General features: G+C 31.4%; 1 long non-coding RNA gene across 1 annotated transcript; it reads left to right on the forward strand.

Moving 5' to 3' along the window:
• The first annotated feature begins 1,337 nt into the window (after positions 1–1,337).
• Positions 1,338–3,002, forward strand: LOC109617940 (uncharacterized). The gene is made up of 3 exons (XR_002198966.3): positions 1,338–1,938; positions 2,254–2,375; positions 2,474–3,002. It is a non-coding gene; the product is annotated as an uncharacterized lncRNA (long non-coding RNA).
• The last annotated feature ends 3,667 nt before the right edge of the window (positions 3,003–6,669 follow it).

Here is a 6,669-nt window from a genome sequence, read left to right on the forward strand (position 1 = left end):
GGCAAACCGAAAGTGAAACAGTGTTTTGGACCTAAGCATAAATCATCACCGCTGACAAGTCTTAGTTCTTGAATATAATAGAAAAATTCGATGTAATGTATGCTGAAGCATTGTTTTTCAAGGAAACTTATCTATAAACACTTTGTAAATAGTCAGATTTTATATACATGTAATACGAACAATTTAGATATTTTTGTAGTTTCATGTATTCCTACGCCAGAGTTTAATATAGTCTCGTGCAACCAAACGCTTGGCTCTCTGCGCAAGTCTCCGACAAACAGAGAGGCTCTTTTGCTTGTCGGAGATTAATGGAGACAGCTGAGCGTCTGGTTGAACGAGACTGGAGTTCAATATCAATAGTGCTTGGATCCATACAATTTTTAGAATTGTTTCCATTACTAATACATAGTTTAAAATCTATCTTTAAATATTACACAACATGATTCATATAGAGTTTCTCCAAATTCTTGTCTGAAAAGTCTAATTATAATCAAATAATCATATCAAATTCATATTATAAAAAGTGCGTAATTTAAATACAGACTAGAAACTAATTGCCACGCAAGATAAGTTGATTTTAAAATAAATGATAATCGATAAAATCAACTCCTGTCAGTATCTCAGTACTTTGATTAAGTTTTATGCACATATCGGTCGGTAAATAATTATATTTTCCTCACTCATAAAGACCGAATAGCAAAACCCTATGCAAAATGTTTGTTTAAATATTAATGTTTTGACTAAAAAAATTAATTTGATATAAATCAATTAGAGATTGATTATACTTTTAAGTATAATCACGTTGTTTTTTAATATATGTCAGAAATTCCGAAATACTTGGATCTTAAAAGTAGGCGGGAAACGGGTGTTAGCGTTCGCAGTTCTACGTGATTGTTTGTGTAAAATTAAAAGGAAAATGCTAAATCAGTAAATTAAATGTCGATAACATTACTAATGCGATATTTCATTTTATGTTGTCGTCAGTAATAAACAAACACTGTACATGTGTGTTTTGACAACATATATATAAAATGTATATTTCCATAGTCAACTCTTCATTTTAATTTTTTTCAATAAACAAAACGTAATAATTACTGGAACAGTTTTGTATTGTCATTATCCTTTCTATTTATTCAAAACTTAATATATCCAAAAGAATTGGTTAGTAAAAACCTGTACATGGCAACAAAAGGAAATCTTTAAAAAATATGTTTGTTTCCCAGAAGGTGCATTAGGTACACATTACACACTAATGCCTCCAGAAAACTTTTATACATAAATATAGTTTAAATATAAAGGGTTTTTTTTCCATTACACACAGCCTAGAACATAAAAGGAACATTATTAGATATTAAAATATTTAAATATTGTTTCGTTAGAAAAGTAAAAGACAAGCAATACGGGATGCATTCTGTGTGGTGTTTCCAAAAGTCACATTATGTTGCACTTTGAAGTGTGCAGAGTAACTCAGATGCCAGACTATTTGCTGATGATTGCCTGGTGTATCGACAGATCAGAAACCAGAGAGATGCAGCCGCACTACAGGAAGTTCTCGCTGGAAGGATGGGAACACAGGTGGCAGATGAGTTTCCACCCGGAAAGGTGCACGTTATCCAGATCTCGAACAAGAGACAGCCACTGCAAACATCCTATACTCTGCATGGACACCAGTTGCAAGTTGTTGAGAGTGAAAAGTACCTTGGCGTAATTATCTCCCCGGATCTTCAGTGGACGAACCACATCCATACCACCATAGGCAAAGCTACAAGAAAAGTAAGCTTTCTGAGAGGTAACTTGGGCCAATGCACACCATCAGCGAAAGACAACAGCATACTGTACATTGATCAGCCCAGCGATCGAGTATGCTTCTTCCGTGTGGGACTCCCATCAAGCCACACTTACCAAAGAAGTTGAGCAGGTACAACGAAGAGCTGCCAGGTTCGTATACAACAACTATAGTGACACCTCCCCTCGTTGAGTAACCAGATTCCTGCACCAATTTGAATAGGATTCCCCAAGCATGGGAGAACTATTATATCAAATAAACAACATTTGCAAATGCATGTGCAAATAATTCATTTAAAAATATGACTTCAATCCGCTTCTCAGTCTTCAATTGCAATAAAAAACAAAATGTCCTCACTGTGTACATTTGCAAATAGTGTTCCGATGTAGAAGTTAGATCAGTTGCATAGTTTTTATTTTTTGTTTTTACAAATTGCAATCCCGTCTTGTCTTTATTTTGTTTTCTAGACATCGTATATAAAGAATCAGTCATGAAATGCAACTTCGGTGAATTAGATTGCGTCAACCATAAAGTGAATACATGTAAAACAATAATAAAGGAAAATTCTGACCATTGATATAAAAAAGAGGTAATATAGCTTGGACATACCCTGATTTGAAGTACAAACTTTATGAAACAAGGAAGTTGGTAAAACCAATCCTTATTGTCATATAATCTATTTCTCAGAGGTTCAACAAACGAAAAATGACAACGTTTTGCAGATTTCCGACATGAGAGACGTTTCCTGGTTCAAACTAGAAACTTTGACTTTGAATGTCATGAATGAGAAAAAGAAAAAATCAAACAGAGAAGTAAAACGTTCACACAAAGTCGCCCGCTTGTTCCATTGCAATTGGCTGAAGGTGCAAAAATTCTAACATTAGGCGAGCATGTTCCAATCTTTCAAAATAGAGATTGATTCAGAGTTATTGCTCTTTGCATATGTATGATTCGTACACATTTCATCAATACTTTCACACTTTAGAGGTTAAGACGTAAAAGAAAAATTGTGTGTTAGCATTTGCGTTCATTTTAATGTAAATCAATCATTCTTTATTTTCTTTATTCTATTTCTTATTTATATATACAGATATGACACCGTGCAACTTAAACATGATTATATGCAATTTACATTAAATAAAGAAACAAAACAAAAACCCGAAATAGAGAATGTCAAGTGTAAAATATTTCTCACACATGTATTGTATTTTGTTTATAGTCCATGATAAATTTGTACAAACATTTCTAAGGATAAAAATCTTTAAAGAATTTACAAAAAAAGATATATATATATATAGAATCTTACATAATTAACTTTTTGAAAGATCAATTCAGGTCTGTAATATAAAAATACTTTTAATAATTTTAGTATATGTTGTTTTCGTATTGAATCACTGTAAACCTCATTTTATACTATACTATTAAAGAAAGGCAACGGTATCTTATCAAATTCAATTTAGGGAAACACTCAAAATAAACACGGATGATGTGAGCGATAGTGACCAATCTAGACAGTATTGGAATAGTTATCCGCTGAGTATTTTCAGATGATTTGTGCACACTTGCTGTGGTTGTACATCATTATTGTCCTCACCATTGTAAATGCCGCTTAGAGTCATGTACACAAACATCGCTTGTTGCTTATGTAAATAAAGAACCTCTATTGAGCCTAACCTGGGCATTTGTCATTACTGTTTAATTCAAATGACTTTTTAAGATGTTATTATGAATGACACCTTAAATATAAAAGATGAAACTGATCCATTCAAAGAGAGACCAAGAACTTGAAAGTCTTTTCAAAATAACTAAAACACGATCAAAGTTTGTAATCAAAGGCAAAGTTATTGATTGTAACAATATATATATATATATGATTAAATCATGTAATGACTACCTCCTTTGGTGACTCAATTAGGGATTGTAGGGACAAAAGTCCCTTAAATTATGAAATTTAATAAAATTTGTCTAAAGAGAAGACATATCTTCTTAAATACTGTGGAAAAGATTTTTTTGTAATGTTTGTTTGAATCGATACTGCCAATCAAAACGCCAACAACTGTACCTATTCAGGACACACATAACCGGCCCCTAAAAGTCAATCTCTTGTATCTAGAAAAAGAACGACAGTGTTAGATATGTGTAAAAAATATTCACTATTTTTTAATCCTTTCATATGATATCCAAAAAATTGGAACTGATTCCTTAAATATGGGGTCAAGAAGTTCGTAAAGTCTTTCAAAAAATAACTTTAAAACGATCAAGATTTTGTTATGAATTACAGTTGTCATATTTTGGATACTTCATTAAAAAAACTGATCAGATTAAAAACAAACTTTTAAAAAATTCTGAAATACAAAACAAATCTATTCATCATCTTTGATATTTGATCTCTCACAGCTTAGTTGGAAAATTCTTATTTTATGTAAGGGACAGATTTTTTTCATTTATATTTATTTACTATATTTTTCAAATTCTTACTCTAATTTCTATTGTTTATTTGTCCCTTCAATGAAATGTTATAAATGAGGACAATGTGTAAAAAAAAAAAAATGCTGGTTTGTATGACGTCACATACATGTATCTTATAAATTTAAATGTAGGTATCTTGTAATATTTCAATTCAAATCTTAAAAAGGAAATACGCTTTGTTTAAACATTCTTAAAATAACGTGATTTATACTTTGTGCTTATAGCACAGTGTATGTAAAATCTAGTTTGATTCGGCATACTTTATCATTCATGTAAGAAGATGAAAATTGTATCTGAAAGTAAATTTAAAGGAACGTTGAATATACAGTTTAATATAGTGTGTGTGAAATATAAGGTATTTGTTGTTTTAAGTTTGTAATTGTTTTATGGAATAGTGTATTCATGGGAGGTTTTTTTTGTTATTGAAATGAAAACATGTCTGAGGTAAACTCTTCTGCATCACATGCTTTTGCTTGAGCTGTTTATATTCACTCAAGTTACCTATATTTCTTTAAAAGTTCGTCGACAAAAAAAATGACTGTTTTATTTCATTTGTTAGCAAACTACAAATCTTTGAATAGGTTGATAGATTCATTCAACCAACGTCAGAAAATTGGGCATCTGGGTGAATCTAAACTGTTTTTGTCTATTTAGTATTCTTTGTAGTTCTCAGATTTTGTTGGATTATGGGATTTTCGTTTGAACTACCCGGAAGTTTTGAACATGCATTATTTTTAAATGCATGATTTTTAGAACCAGTTTAGGTCTGTAAAAGCAATGACTTTAAAGTTGTTTATTATCTAATGCTTCGTAGCTATTTGAAATATTTTTTTTTCTTATGACAATTACAATAAAAAGATCATGAATGATTAAATACTTTTAAAAAATTGTAATATATATTAAGTTATATATCAAATTAAATGTTAAAATATATAAACAATAAATAAGACAAAGTTTGTCATGAGGTGTTCAGCCAACGTATATACTAGTTCCTTTACACTAAGAAGTCAAATGTATTCATAAACCACAACATACAAATCAATGCCATCGATTTCATTTGCTGCACGTTTAACAGATTAATTAAACATATTTATTGATCATTGAAAACGAAGTTGGTGTTACCAAAGAAAACACAAAATCAATAGGAAACTAAAGTTCAGTGAAAACATGTAAACAAATGTTCAGTATGCATCTTTATTCTTTACAAATTAATTTCAGGAAACCCATACATATAATGTTCCATATTTGATATGCAGTTTGTTAATTTTTACTTTTTGACAAAAAAAAATTTCAATAAATATTGTCATTCCATAATGACGAATCATAAAAGAGTACATGAGATATATAAAATGGATATATTTACGCACAGGACTACTATGTATCATCGACTGTTCTTATTTGCAACTTACTTTTTCTGCAGTAATTGGTAAATAAGAAGTGTTCATACGGCAATGTTTGTAAGGAGTGTGTATATATAAAAGCCTAAAATGTCTATAATAGAATTTAAAAAGCATCGTTATCTTTAAAAAAAAAAAAGACTAGTAAAGCGTTTTCAATAACAATAGGTATAAAATTATTTGTTAAGAAAAGTTGAATAACAATATAGTATATAACAGTTGACAGTGTTTACAAGCGCTTAGCATTAAGCTTGATGGAACTACAATTAACGCGTTGTAAACTATGTGTAGTGCAGTTTATTCAACTAACAGATAATTAACACCAACATGTGTTGGCGCAACTTCTTTTTTATCTTAAAAAAGGTTTATCGAACTGACCCTATCACTACATACATAACATTTGGGTGCATTTAACACATTATTAAAATTAGATAGTTCATAACAAACTTCAGAACACAGGTGAACACATAAATGCAATGTAGTCATCACAAGACAGACCTTACTAAGACTTATTTTGGTTTATTGTGCCCCTTAATACAAGATGATCTGCATTTCATTCTTTTCACATTTCAAAGTTCTTGAATCTGCTTGGTAGTCGTCTGGTACGTTGGAGACGGGTAGATATAGGTAACTGGCTTGTAGAGCATGGAAAGTTTCCTAGTGGACCCAAAAGAGCTTCTGAAAGCCCAGGGTCTACGCTGATGCATTTATTTGAGTAATTGTGAGGGAGAGGGGACATGGTCTCTAATGAGGTTGGTAGTATATTATCGGGATAAGATGGAAGTTCTTTTGGTGGGCTGTTCTGGTGATGTGACACTTCAATGAGCTCTTCCTTCTCCGACTCGGTGTCACTGGTATACGGTAAGTTTAGCATAGTAGGGGAACAAATTAGCATTCTGATCTTTTCACTTTGTATTAAGACTGTCGTAGCTGATTACCGACAAATTTTCTTATTTGGCACCACTCTCTATCAGCTAATACAAAGAGATACCGGTTCCTAGCTTTTGCCTTATTTAT

The sequence above is a fragment of the Magallana gigas genome, chromosome 5 (assembly GCF_963853765.1).
Source record: "Magallana gigas chromosome 5, xbMagGiga1.1, whole genome shotgun sequence".
Taxonomy (NCBI): domain Eukaryota; kingdom Metazoa; phylum Mollusca; class Bivalvia; order Ostreida; family Ostreidae; genus Magallana; species Magallana gigas.